The sequence below is a fragment of the Malurus melanocephalus genome, unplaced genomic scaffold (assembly GCF_030028575.1).
Source record: "Malurus melanocephalus ecotype Western Australia unplaced genomic scaffold, MMel_1.1 scaffold_52, whole genome shotgun sequence".
Lineage (NCBI taxonomy): Eukaryota > Metazoa > Chordata > Aves > Passeriformes > Maluridae > Malurus > Malurus melanocephalus.
The window spans coordinates 980,480-995,804 of NW_026623284.1; the positions used below are offsets into that span (position 1 = coordinate 980,480).

At 41.0% G+C, this 15,325-nt stretch overlaps 1 protein-coding gene across 2 annotated transcripts in view; it reads right to left on the reverse strand.

The window, feature by feature from the left end:
* GALNT11 (polypeptide N-acetylgalactosaminyltransferase 11) overlaps window positions 1-13,303 on the reverse strand; it is a 46,590-nt gene extending 33,287 nt beyond the window's left edge. Inside the window, exon 1 of one of the 2 annotated variants that reach the window (XM_057365394.1) lies at window positions 13,251-13,303. The gene's annotated coding sequence lies outside the window, so the exon portion shown is untranslated. Of the gene's footprint in view, window positions 1-6,287; window positions 6,563-13,250 lie in introns of those variants that run through there. The other variant, XM_057365393.1, reaches the window with a different exon arrangement.
* Between the last annotated feature and the right edge of the window lie 2,022 nt (window positions 13,304-15,325).

Consider the following 15,325-nt stretch of genomic DNA (forward strand, 5'->3'; position numbering starts at 1 on the left):
ACAGAAAAATCAAATATAATCTATTCTCTCTCTGGTAACAATCAGAATGCAGGTACACAGAGAATTTGTGGATTAAGTATTTCCTTTCCCTAGTTCCTTGCACCTCTTTCACAGCTCAGAGCTATACCTACTGCTGTGGCACTTCCAGCCATGCTAAGGTTAAAGTTCACTATGACTGACATCAGGCACTCAGATCAAAGAGGAAGGGATAAATTACTAATCACCAGAGGGAGGACATTGCYGTACATCCCTTCCATCTCCAGAGCTCTCTGACCAGGCTAAAAGCTCATGSAAACCAAACCTAAATAAACYAAACATTACTTCCACTTGATCCTTKCTAGATCTGCCTCACCTTCTTCTCCTCTTCTTCACTATTTCGGCATTTTGTAAAAAGATAAAGATGTTGAAATACTGCATTTAAATCAAATGACAGAACCTTCACAATGCACAGACTGCTCCCATTCAGTACCTTGCTATTCAACCAAGACATTTGGTAATTCATCTGGCAGGAAAATACAGACTCACTCTTTAGACAATTTTGAAGGCAGAACGGAAAAAGAAAAAAAAATTAAAAAGAAAKAGTTAAAACCTGTGTATGAAAAGCACATTGATGCTTATTAGTTTACTTTACTCACCAACACATACGTATTTACTTATTAACCACCRTCCTATGGATTTCAACCTCTTCTACCATTTGAGCAGACTCAGGGTCATGATCTTGGTCAGAGCTGCACACTCCAGTTTTAGATTGACTGACTTCTTATAGACATGGTTTAGGCCAGAGGAGGTTTTCAAGTCTTCAGCAATGTCAGTCCTGCTTGGGAACTGCCCTGAGGAGCCAAGAGAACCTTTCCAGCCCTACTCTTCTATGCATACAAAGCATAGTCACATTATTAATACATATTTGCCACTCCTCAGCATACCAAGAAACAAGAATAGATAAAAACCAGAGGGAGAAAGGAGACTGCAGCTGATCACAAGGACATGCAYGGAAACACTCAGTTCATGGTGTCTGACACTCAACCCTTGGTTCTTACCTCATCCATCTCCCTATCTGTGACTTCCTTCCATGCAGACACGGTGAATAAATGTCTTACTCTGTCCAGACTCCTTTACTCTCCAGTGTTGTGAAGTCTTCTAGGAAACACATTTTGCCAGTCTATACAACAACTGTCTCTGCCTATGGATTGTCATAATACCTTGATGAGGGTCTTAAAYATCCATCCTTTCACAGGCTTGGTTTCCCCAAGCAGGATTTCAAAACTTAAGCAAAACCAAATCCTTCATTTATTTTTTCCTCCATTTTTTTTAATGGAGACAAACTGTTCCTGAATACAGGAGATGCAAACATGCCTTTCAAATCCAAAGTATTAGGATCTTTCCCAGCCCTGATACATGCTGCATGAGAAAAACAGATTATCTGTATTTTTAACTTAATAGCYTAAAGCTCTGCTAATGCAAGCACAGCTGGCAGGTTTGAACAATTAGATAGAAACAACTGAAATTTAAAAAAAGCAGAATTGTATTATTCAGACAACCATGTCARTGGGTTCATAAGAATAATTTTCACCTCTGCAATACTGCAACAATGAGTCCAGTCACTAATAAATTGATATTTGGACAGTACAGTTAAAAGTAATTTCTATTTATTTACTGAAGTGCAAATAAAAATACTAAATGTCACAAAATAATAATCCATTATTTAAACATAACAAGAAGAATTGTTTCACAATACAGTTCCTCACAAATTTGATTGGAAAGAGACTAGGCTTGAAGGGTCTATCATGCATCTTCATTTCTGAAAAGCAGTACAGCTGCCAAAAGCAAAAAGCAYCTCAAACAATTCTCCTTTCCAAAATCTCATGTTGTAAAGAACATCCAGAATAAACAGAAGGCATTTCCTCTCCCTTGGCAAGATAGGAACTTCCAGAGGAAGAAATAAATAACACCTTTAAGTATTTTACAGTCATTCATTCCCATGCCCTAGATATGCACGGAGTTCATGACTGTTCACACTGGTGTACTCAGGAATCCAGCAACACTTCAACATAACAAACATAAATTGTCCAAGGTGGCAGTATCTCCTACATCAGGAAATTACAATCCAATTAGGAGGTAAGAAAGGAAAAAACAAATCTTAGAATCYGCCTTCAACAGCATCAGCTCAGAAGAGACCAAGACTAAAAGGCACATTATTCTGAGAATTTCTGACCAGATATTCAGGCCTTCAGCATCTCTCTTGTTACTCTGTTTTGACTGACATATATTTATTGCCTGACAGTTTTCCTTTGGCAAAGCCTTAGAACTGAGTTTGCAGACCTACATGCCAGAAATGCCAGGAGTAAAATACTGTTCTGTAATTTCCACGAATTCCAGTACAGAAGTCTCAGTTCCTTGCACAAGTAGTAAATAATTGATTTTTTTTAAGAGAACTATAAAAGTTAAATATTAGGTAAAAGTCTCTCAATCAATCCCAAAGCTGAAAAACTCTCCAGAAGCCCACCTGCCAGATCTGAGCTGCAGAACTCACTGTGCAATAGGCCTTTCATGTCACAGTAGCTTCTTTTAGTAGCCTTACACCACCATGACATTCATTTCATACATCAAACCTAGGAATATTTACATTCATTTAATAACTGGCTCAACAAGGATACAACTRTGTTCTCCCCACAGACACTCTGGAGGGTTTGTTGATAGTAACCTGTGCAGCTCTCAGTAACACTGGCCCAATGTGCTGCCCTTGGATATTTTTTAAAGGAAGCAAAAAATGTCAACCACACTCCACAATATTTTGGCTTCAAGAGCAATATTTGCTACAGACTATGACCTGCCACTGCTTAAGCACTGACATCTGCTTGGATTAACCTCAACAGTTTAGTAAATACACCGTATGAGTAGATATTTCATAACTGTGCCAGAAGTCATGTCTGTTGGAGGTCAAAGAGAGGATCGGACTAACCTCAAGATTTTTGAAATAGGAGGAAAAATTATTTGAGAAAACCTTAAAGTCTGCTTGTAGTTTTTCCAAGAACAGCTTTTCCTCTAAAAAAAACGAAAACGAAGACAGATATACAACTCATACTACCCAGGTCCTCTGCAAGACTACCTGTGTATTTTGGAACTATACTGAGGAGAGGAACAGATGTGTATAATYTTCAGTTTAAAGAGCATTCTAGTTAAAAAAAAAGAACCATTAAACCACTTCATCTTTCTATAGAGTATTAGGATAATTTGCTGCAAGACCGTCTATASATGCTTTTAATTTTTGCTTTCTTTTTTTGGGGGGTAGCAAAATACAAGGATATAAAACAACACCACTTACCAAAGCAGCTTTGCTYGTTTAATAGCCTTAACTCTTTCTACTTTTCTTGGCCTACAAGATGTTATAGGCACCCATGAGCAGGCTTTCCTATTTACTGGTTGATTCACTATGAAACAACAGCATTAATAGTGCAATGAATAGGGACCAGATTAGGAAGAGCAGTACAGCAATAATACACACTCATCACACAAAAGAGATGCCATTCACACAGCACTTTCACAGGAATTAGGTTTTTTCCAGGCAACCTTTCCACTACAGTCTCTCTCTTCAGGGAAAGTCACAGTTAATAGACCAGCAAGATGAAAAAGGGACACCTTGGGCAGCTTTTGTTTCAGATCCAATACACATCACTAGGAGCAACATCCGCAGAACATACAGCCAGAACAAAAATAATAGACACTTCCAAATAAAASTGTTTCATGTGCCCCAGAATCTAAGCACAGAGGCAATTTAACTCCTTCTTAAAAACTCCCCTATTGAATTGTTTTAACATTAAATTGGATCTACCTGCCAGTTTGTTTTTAATTAAAAACAACCATTAATTTTTGACCTTACAGAGGGATGGGTGAAGGCACTTTATGAATTAAGTGGCTATTTTTGACAGAATACAGGCAGGTAACTACTCATGTAGAGACAGTTTGGGCCTACAAAAACCTAAATAGTGACATTCAGCAAGGACAGATGCCAAGTCCTACACCTGGGACAGACAAACCCCCTGGCTGCTGGCATAGCCTGAGGAACAGCTCTGCAGAGAAGGACCAGCCAAGGTCTGGCTAAGCTCGAGMCAGAGCACAGTCTTGCAGCAAGGAGAGCTCAGGGAGCCCCAGCAGCACAGCCAGCTGAGACAAGGGTGCAACTCCATAGCTCCCTGAGACCACAGGCAGAGGACAACACACAGGGAGAGATTYGCCAGTACAAGACAGAGATCAGGACACTGGAATGAGTTCAGTGAAAGGCCACCAAGATGGTCACATGCTGGAACACTTGCCCTGTGAGAACTGAGGATGCTAGGCTCTTTCAGCCTGCTGAAGAGATGGCTTTGGGATGAGAACTAAAATAGCAGCCTGTTGCTACCTACAGGGATGTTACCAAGAAAACAGACCCAGGCTATTTAGTGAGGTGCAAGGTAGGAKAAAGAAAGAACTAAAAAAGACTAATGTTAAATCATGTTAATGTTCAGTCACACCAACACTCATCCACAGAAATATCCTATGAACCACAGGCTGTCCTCTTGCATAAGACCACTGTTCCCATTCATTTTAATGAGATGACACACTAAGATCTATTTTTAATTAGCCTCTGCAAGTCCCTTCTAAATTCAACTTTCAAAGCTTTGAGAGCCAACAGTTTAGTCATTTCAGCACAGATATACAAATCCATGTCATACCACCTAAAATAAATCCTCCTGGAATGAATACAAAATCTTGAGCAACACTTTACAGATAATGTTAAAATACCAATAATATTCATTATATTTCAAACATAAATAAAGGCACATAGATTAGTTGCGTGACTTGTTGAAGGCCTATGAAACTATACTCGGAGTATATGAAGTCTGAAAAGCTTTAAGTGTTTTAGGACAAATCTAAAAATTCATCTTCTTAGGTCTTTAAGGTTCTCAGCTCTCACTATTTTTCCAGCATCAAATGACTCACTCATATACTGATTTGTATTTCAGTTTTTTGGCTTTAACCACAGATGTCTAATTATTGCATAGTAACATTTTCAAATCTGTGAACTATACATTGAAATGCCTTCTCTAGGAACATAACTTTGCTTATCAAGCTTTTTGGAATTTCTTAATTCCAGGAAAAAAGCTTTACTTAGCAGGCTGCCATACCAGAGTGCATGCAAACACTTTGACTTTTTTATAATAAAAATGTGAAATTCCTCCTTTTTCTACTTGCATTTCAAAGCACCCTTAAAGAAATGTTCAAGTATGTTCTGCAGTAACATCTTCCAACAATAAAACATACTGTTTTTTCCTTACTGATAAAGAATACCTTTCTCCCCACATATTGCTCCACTCCATGAATTGAGAAGGCTGTAATTTAAGGACACAATTTTAATGGGAAAAGCAGTTACAAGTTTTGGAAAGAAAAACTTTTCTCAGTCAGGATCTCATGTTAACAGACAGCTGAAAAGAACACCGGGTTTAGTTACAAACAGTAGTACAACATTGCATCAAAAAAAGTAACAWAATAGTCCAGCCTGATTAGAGAAAACAAGGACTCTTGGATTAGAAATATGAGTTTACCAAAATCCTAGTGCTCAATTCTGGGCAAATAAGTGTTATATAGTAGACAGTTTCATGCTGCTGCAGTGTCCCCATTCCCCTCCAAAAAAAGCTTCTTATTTCCCAAAGCACACTTATAAGAAATAAATTCTTACCTATCTCCCTGACAAACGCTCCGTAGGCTGCTCAGCTGGATGTTCCTTTAAGCCATCTGGCACACAAATACATGTCATGCCATTCCCGGAGTCCTAAAAATACCTTCTGCCTTTTTTGTTGCTAATAAATACTTTCTTCTAATTCAAACAGTGAGATTTTCTTTACATCAATAAAACCAGCTCTGAAGGAAGCCAGAACGTCTCCAAAGGAAGATGCAATGCATTTTGTAATACAGCCCTTCCTTTTTCACAGAGCTCAGAAAACAGCAAGGTTAAACACCCCACAAGTTGTTCTTCAATKCATCTCTCTCACATTAAAGATCCATGCATCTAAATATTAGTTAAACAATGCTTCAGCACTATATAGAATTGCAGAATGTAAGAGAGCTTGCAAGGTCATCTACACACAAACAAGCTGCTTAATATCTTTTCTAAATGTTTAAAATCTGCTTAGCTGTTCCTCACATTTTATGTCTTCAAAATCCACCAAAAAACAAAAAAAAAATGCAGATTCATGCAAAATAATTAGATTAGTGACACTTTTACACGAACAGCTGAACTGTAGAATGCTCACCTTTTTCCAGAAGAGTCGACACTAAAGCAGTGCAAGGTTACACAGGGAGAGCACRTTGACTGCAGTAGCAGCCAGATCCAGTCGGTGTCTTCATTCCCAGTGAACAATAAACCGCTGAGCCAGAAACTTAACGCTTTGTTGCTTGCAAGTCCGGACTGGGAAGGGGGCAAAAAACACAGGCTTCTCTAGGARAACAGGCCAGTTTGGATGGATCTGAGGACACCAATGCTGCATGCCCTCTTTTGGCTGCATACACTGTCCCAAAAGCATCAATTTATTTCTTTGTTTGTAATTATTTTTCACATCTCTTTTATTATTATTTTTTCAGCTGATTCATGATCCATATTAATCCATGTATTTGGCAATATACATATGGTCATTTTCCTGCCACTTACATAATCAATCAGTGGCTCTCTTCATCATGACTAGACCACAGTAATGCTAGAGAAGATGATAATTAAGTTATATAAAAAATCCTTTACACCTCATTTTTCAAATCACCAGGAACTTCGTAAGATTTCCATATCTTGATAGAAATTTTCTAGGTATGTTTTCTGCTCATCTTCATACATTTTCATCACAAGTGCTTTGGGCTTTTTTCCAGTCTTTTACAAAGGGAAGTGAAAACACATTTTCTAATTCGTAAAAAATGAAAAAACAGAAAAATCAGACTTAGTTTGTGCAGCCCTGCTCAGAAGTAGAAAAAGCTGGCAGTGAATCCATCAACAAAACAGACCTCAGTGAAAGAATTTTGAGTGGGACAATGGTAAAAAGTGATGTWGATCAGTCTGTTCTGAACCTGTGGCACAAGTTCTGCAGTAGCTCCCAGAAGACATCCACCATCCACTTGTACAGGACTCATACTGATACCAACAGGTGGGTACAAAAAAATRCACAAGAGATTTTTGCCAACTCACACTAGGAACTTCCAAAGACTCTACCTGAACATGTGTAAAATACAAAGCCACTGCAATTATGTTACTATTTGTACTACAAAATTGGAAAGTGACTTAATGAGACTTGTTACACTGCACTTTATCCTGCAGCATTAGATTACAGAATCCTAGACCTCCATGCCTACTYTCCACAAATCACTCAAGTCTACTTCATTTCTCTTTCTCAGGGTTTTCCTTTTCAATAGGCAGAAACTTAATAAAAATACTTTTATTAGGATCAGACCAGGATCAAACATCTTTGTGGAGCCTGAGTAACTGATACTAGCATACAGATTTATTTGTTAAGAAAAGAAAAACAACCAAAACCAACTGAAACCAAACACACACAAACAAAAATATAAGCAATAGATGAAAYGTAGCCCGAGAATTAGGAGTGAGGTTAAAACAAGTTACAGTTTAAATCCCTAAACTGACTTTACAGGAAAATATTTAACTAATTCTAAACTGCTCAGGGTTCTTAACCCTGCTACATTTCTCCATGATATTAAGAGATGGTACTTTCTTAGAGATTTCCTCAATATACCATGTCCTGTATTCTTCCATGTGAATGGCCATTGTCAAAAAAAAGTAGAAGTGAAAAAATACTAAAAGCATGAGTTGAACTCAATGTCCGTCTGCATTTCTYATTTCCAGAAACAAACATCACTTGGAGTTTTTCCCTCCAAGCTTTAGCACAGAGTCCACAGTATCCATGCTATTTGGAACTTTCATTTTTCCCTAGTAAGAAATTCTGAGATAAACCAAAAACCTGCAATCTTCTCGTTTTGGATTCATTTTTTCATCAGAAGTTTGAAGTATTTTCTGCATACAGGTTTCTCTCTACGACTTTCATCTTCTCACAAATGTCTCCAGACATTAATAAAAGAGAGGAATCCTAAGGATATAATTTTATTTTGTGTTCTCTCTTCAACTTTCTGACTGCACCAAGAAAGGTACCAGATTGAGTCAAGAGACACTGTGGTGGAATTATTTTCTCGGCTACAGATTTTGATGAGATTCTCAACAACTCGATGTCTCAGCTCTCTTCTGATGCATTAGGGCAAACACCTTAGTTGCTGGATTAAAACAAGTCCCTAGCAGAAACAYTGCCTGTAAGGAGAGCAGACTTCCACAAGTCTTGCCAAAAATTAGTTTTCTTAGCCTTTCATTCTTTCTCCATGATCTTACAGACTCAATTGTTTCTTCTCCCAAGAAATCCCTCTGAGGAAAGAGTTGTGGACCACTCCTTTTCCATCTTCTCTTGGTCACTTTTCTTCTACTTATCTAGCGCCAAAGTTTCTAATGGGAAAACATACTCAGGATTTTGATGTTGAAATCACAGATGTTGCAACAAAATGAATAGCAGATCAAAAATACATTTTCCCACTTCAGTAGGAGCTATGCTTCCCAACATACTGCTTGCACAGAAGGTTAATGTGCAATCCAGAGCTGGGCTGTCTCTTGGTTCATGGGTGATGAGTCTCAGCATCTGCTGACACCAGAAATAAGAGATTCATGCTAACTGACAAAAACAAGGTATTCCTGGAAAAGGAAAACTAAAGGAAACACTGCTAGAAAACATATTCAGTAACAAATATGAGAAGTATCAACAGAGACAGTGGCATCTTTTGTTCTTGATGTTATGTTTCAGGAATTGGCAAAATAGTTGAAATACCTACAAAGATTAATTCATAAGGGATTTTGAATCAAAACACGATAGTCTGTGCTTCCAGGAAAAGTATCAGTGTTTTRATTAAGGCCACTTCCAAGGTTTAGAGCATTCAATTTAATCCTTGWCTGCACAAGAAAATCTGTGTCATTTAGCCAAGCAACATTTGTATGGTTTTACACAAACTAAAAAGACCTCCACAGACATGCTTCTAATATTCATTAAGTATTTGCTTAAATCAGTTTGGCACATAGCAACCCTTCACTGAGGTACCTTCTTTTCAGCATGCCTCTRCAAGTTTATTAGCTTAGCCTGTCAATTTAAAATCTGACTTCTTAAATAGTGCAGTGTCTCAGWAGTTGAAATCTTAGGAATGACAAAGTTACTGCGGATAGGCAGGTAACCCCCAACAGCCACTCTGCAGCATTTCTTTATGCACATATTCCTTCCCTCTTGAGCAGCAAGAAGAGTTACCTTTGTCCAGGCAGCTCCATGGCAGGAAGGGTTGGAGCACAAATGTGAACAGTCTCTGTAGCACAGCTGATAAGGTAAAACTTACCAGTCACAGCCAACTTCAGTCTCAGAAATGGAGAATTTGAAACGCCWCAGTTGGCATGAGACAAAACCACAAGAGCTCACCTGGTCCCAACTGAACTTAGATTACAAAGACATCAAAGACCCATGAGCACTGTGGGGTAGTGGCTTTGGACTCCACCCTGGCCTGCACTACTTTTCCTTGCTCTCAGTATAAAGCACAAAGCAGGCAACAGCAAGACCTGAGGTTCCTGCATCAGGGGTCTCTGATCAGTGTCAGAGACCTGTGGAAAAGCCGATTCACCCCTGAGCAATGTGTTCAAGTTTCAAACAGGCAAAGGATCAGGCTGTCAAAACAGACTGCACAAGAAAGGGMTGAGATGCAACACACAGACACACTTTAACAGGCACTTTACTCCGTACTCTACATTTCAATAACACCGTCAATTATTTAATCTACAAATTTAGCATATTTCCATATCTCAGGGAATAAGTTCAGAAGCTCCTACAACAAAATATCATAAATTTAGCATACTTAAGGTCAATTTTTTAATAAAACAGTACAATCAGCTTCCTAACTTTCCATCTTTTTTTGCTGTAGTGTATTTGTAGTTTTTACAGTTTTCAAACAGAGCATTTACGCTAATTCTTACACAATGCTGACTCACACGAGAAACACTCTAGAAAGTGACTGAAGGATGTGCTGCATACTATTGACTCTTACACAAAAAGAGCTGAACAAATGGTTTTACTCATGCTGCAAAACCCTGAACAGCCGAGGCCTTACCACTGACAGTACTTTATACATTAACRCAGTAGCTGCAACAGCAGATGCTTTCATCTCCATAAACCACCATATGTTTTTGAAAAGAAACCTTAGATAAGAAGACAGTTTATCTGCCTCTCACACTAACAAGGACTGAAACAGACTTCACCTTTGTAATATTTTGAGAAAGAAAAAACAAATTCATTTCTGCACTTGATATACATTCACATACTTTTGCTCTGCAACAGCAAGCAACATAGTTGTGTTGTAACACCTCTCCAGAATTAATGGCACTAAAGGAAATTACTTGATTTTAAGGATACCTGCAGTTGCAGTATCACCAAGACAGGCAGACTGAACTGTTTAGGAAGTTGACAACAGTTACAGAAAGGAATGATTGTAATCTTTGGAAGTRTTACCTCTTTCCCTTCAGTGAAAGTCTCCCTTTACTTCTCTGCTTCAAGTTATCAACACACAGCTGCCACACTGCCCAACAGCCTGCCAGCTGCTTACACTGCAACTGTTTCACAGGACCTTCCAAGGCAATGTAACCAAAGCATCATCCTCCCTTTGTCCTTTTCACCCTCACAGTACCCTGCTCTTTCTCACTGGAGGAACCCAAAATCTCCATTTTTACTATCTGCTCAGACACTTCTAACCTCATCCATGTGATCCCACACCACATGCATGCTCTAATCCCACCATTAAAAACTCGAGATTTCCGTTACTTACTGTGAAGAAGCCTGTTTTGTACAGATAAATTTTCAAAATACTAATAATTTATTTTTATTTTCCCTGCCCTGCTCTTTCTGGGCTTTCTGCCTCCTAAAATGCTTCAATCATACCTACTGTTATTTTACATCACTATGAAAATTATGATCTGATTSACCCATTCTCATAAACTACCATCACATGGAAGCTTTTCAGGAACTCTATCCAATGTTACTCCTGGGCATAATGCAGTATTGATTTGCATCCTATGAGAACATGATTAGATAGCAGAAGCCAGGGCACAGGCCCTGAAATCTGCTGTCAGACTCTCTTACAGCAGAACAAATGCCACTTAGCCTGCTGGCATCYTCATCTGAGGCTGGGAGATGAAGGCTTATTAGAGCTGCACTGTTATTTCTTTCCTTCCCTGCTGCAGAAGAGCTCCTAAAACTCTGCAGGAGCTTATCTTACCCAGAAATGAGGAAAAGCTTATGCAGAAGGCATGCAGTTTTTCAGAGACAGTTCTACTGGGGGAGGCCAATTGCTGGTTAATCAAAAGCCTCTTATCTGGAACCACCTGGACATTTATGCTGCTCTAAAATGAGGCCTAGGAATCCCAGCTGGACTATTTCACATATTTAGAGCTTCTCTACAGGGTACCAGAGCAGAAAYATACTGTCAGGAAGAGGCTGGTACCATCCTTTCCTGGGCATAGCCTGCACTTGGATCAGCTTAAGCTAATCAGAGATGYCTGGGCATAGTTTCCTATTAAGATGACATCCATATGAAAGAGAAACAAAAAGAAGCAGATCCTAGCTCATACGGCACACAAGGATACTCAATATCACTTACAGAGTACCAGGCTACTCTTTCTAAGGAGAGAAGCATTTAATCTTACGCTGAAATACATGTTCCAGGGAAAAACAAAGCATGTTAGCAGAGTGCTGACAACCCTGCCCACCTGCACAATTACTGTGCTGCAACTGAGAGATTTCACCCTTCAGAAAGCAATACTCCAAATGAAGTGGACCAAACTGAGAAAGCATTTATTTTTTACAGAACAGCAATAAAGCCAGGTCATGTGATTTTATTTTTTTCTTTGGAAGAGCAGGGGCTGCACTTTAATTATATAAAGTTCTGTAAGGTCTACTRAGCTGCCCTGTAACTGATATTAAAAACAACTCCAGATACAGCTTGGCAGAGATGYTGTAATAGAGAGCATCAGTGTTCTAGTTACTTTCAACAGCATTTTTAAGGCTGACACCTGTGAGAAAGTGAATGAAGGTGAAGCAGCTGTCTGAGAAGGTGAATTCTGAACACAGTGTTTCCTTCCAGTGTCACATTACATCAGAGAATTCTGACCTGCTAAGCTCCCCACTGCCAGCAGCACAGAGCTTTTGGTGGCTTATTCAAATCCGTCTGTTTTCTTGCAAGAAAGGACCAGAGAACCTTTTTGCTGCCTTGCAAGTAACTTTGAAACAGTTCATTTGTTTCAGTATGTTCTGCTGCAGCCTTCCTTACAAGCTTTAACACACAGACACAAAAAGAAAAATACCACATAGCAATAATGAACTTACTAGAAGGGCTGGAGACCAGCCATGAAGAATAACACATATWTGCTAAAAAGAGCATAAGTATATACTGAAGAAGAAGAGGGGWATAGAGTGGGGAAGAAACGGTTTTCAAGTAAATTCCCCAGTCATAAAGAAAGGTTTAATACACCACAGGGTCACACAGCACTCCAAAAAGCAACGCCTGACCTCGCCCGACAAACGAATCAATGAACGGAGCAGCGSCAGCAACACCAACACCTAGCGATCCTCACATTTCGGGTCAAATTTGCAGAGTTTCGGTCTACCTGCAGGCGGGCTGCTGCTGCTCTTTCACATGCGTTTGAAGACCATAAAAAAGAGTAATTATGTTATCTCCCATGCTKTGTAGCACAACCCGCTGCAGCCCCCCGGCTCTCCCCGGGGTCAGGTTAAGCCAGGAGCCCTCAGCACGGGGCCGGGTGAGGCGGGGACCCGGCCGGGGCAGCCTCCCGCTGTCACCTCACCCGAGACCCGAACCGCGGCACCGCGGACCGGACCCACCTCAGGGGCTCGGGACCCGCTGCCTCAGGGCAGGGGGGAAAGCAGAATCACACAATCAATTAGGTTGGAAAASACCTCTGAGATCATCGAGTCTAATCTACGACCAAACACCACGGTGAACAGAGAGCCCGACACAGCCGCTGGACCCGTCCCTCACCCCCGGGCTGCCCCTCACCCCGGCGCCGSTTCCCCCGCCGGGGCCGCCTCCCCTCACGCCATCACCACGGCCCGTGTCCCGCACAGCCCCGCACTCACCGCGGCGGCGGCATCGCCCCTTCGCCCGCCCCGCGCCCGCTGTGGCGGCGCTGATGCCATGTGACCGCTGCCTCCTCCTCCTCCTCCTCCTCCCCATTCTCCGCCTCTTCCTCCTCCTCCTCCGCCGCCATGACAGGCGGGGCTGGGGCTGCCGGAGAACATGGCGAGCCTTGAGGGGGAGAGCCGAGGGGCTGCGGGGATGTGTCCTGCACCCTTTTTGGCGGGCTGTGAGGGGAATCAGGAGTGCGGGGCTGTGGATGTGCGGCTTGCACTTCTCTCTTCCCTCAGATTTGCTGTGTTTGTGTCTGGTCATCAYACCGGGCTTACATGATGTCTGGCAGCTCTCTCTGACGATGAAAGCCCTSTCAGCCCTTCAAGGTATTTGTTTTGGGCTTTTCGGCCTTAAATGGCCCCTGGAAGTACAGAGCCAAAGAATTGTTTGGGTAGGAAGAGATCTCTGGAGGTCCCATATAGCCCAACACCTCTGCCAAGGCAGGGTCATGTGGAGCAGGTGACACAGGAATGTGTCCAGGTGGGTTTGGAATGTCTCCAGAGAAGGAGACTCCATGACCTCCCTGGGCAGCTGTTCCAGTGCTCTGCCACCCTCTGAGAAATTCTTCCTCATGTTCAGATGAAGCTTCTTACATTCTAGTTTATGGCCATTTCTCCTTGTCCTGTTACTGGGCACCACTGAGAAGAGTCCAGCACCTACTGCCACCCTCATGGCACCCGCCTTTGAGATGTTTATGTGGATTAATGTGAAATTGGCCCAGGTCCTGCAATCTTTCCTCATAAAAGAAATATTCCAGTCCCTGTACTTGTCTGGGGGCTTTGTAGGAGAAAAAATGGGTGTAGGTCGGGTTGATGGAGGATATTTGGGCTGACCAGCCATGTATTCATYGCCCTATAGTTTGARTTGCTGTGTGGAATGTGAGGGGTTGGTTTCTTCAGCTGGAAGAGGGATGTAGCAGAGGGAAATCTACYGCAACTACACTGAAATAACCTGACATTGGCAGTTAATGTGCTTCCATAGCGACAAAATTTGCACCCTCACAGGTAGAAAGTCATGTTGAAACCTCAGATCTTTGATATCCAGAGTAAAGGGTCGAACCACTGGGTTGCTRAACTCACCACACCACAGATCCATCTTTGTGCAGGGCCGACTTGGTAGACATCCTTTCTCCAGGAAAAGTCGTGAATCTGGAAGGTATGTTCCGTTTATAAACCCTGGTGAGGTTTAAGGACAAACTCATTGTCAGATTTGTACAGCATAGTCAGGACTGGGAGCTTACTTTGTAAATACCCAGATTACAGAACTCGAGCTCCTGAGTGACTCTTTGAGGATGGCAGATTTTATTTTTCTGAAGTGGAAATTAGATTGGGTTGACATACCYAGACCCATTCTTTGGTGGATTTTGCCCCCAATATCCAGAGATTATGGCAAGGTGCTTTATAATAACAAAAATAGAGCAGAATGCAGAACCTGTCAAAGAGCTGTAGCTGCAGCATTAGAGTACAGAGGGCAAAAAGGCAATCCRTAATCAGAAGCTGCAATGAGAGAAAATGGAGTTACAGCCTGCAGAGGGGTTAGCAGGTGGATGGCAAGGAGGTAACAGGGATCAAGATGAAAGCAAGGTGCAGTTAAATGACATAGCCTCATGGTCAGCCCCCCATTAGACAGCTTTTCAGAATTCCTGCTTCATAACGSCTAACATGCAGCTTTGATCTCTCTMTTATAATAATTTAGCCCAAGGATTGCAAGTGTGTGTTAAGCTCTTTTAGGTAAAAGCAACCTCAGCACATACGCTATCTTTTTTCTGCAGAACTGTTAGWAGTTCTTCTAATTTGGCCAGTTGTTGCCCACCTTGTAATTCCAGCTATTTAATCTCTTTTAATTCTTAYTGATAAGAGTTTCCCTGCTGCTTGGATTACCGTTTTATTAACAGAATTAATAAACCTCTACTTTTTAGCGTCATTTACTGTAAAGTCTTTGAGACTAGATGTGTTTCACTTCTCAAAATTCCTGATAATGATAATCTGTCCAGCCCAATTGCTTAATAAGATCTGTGATAACT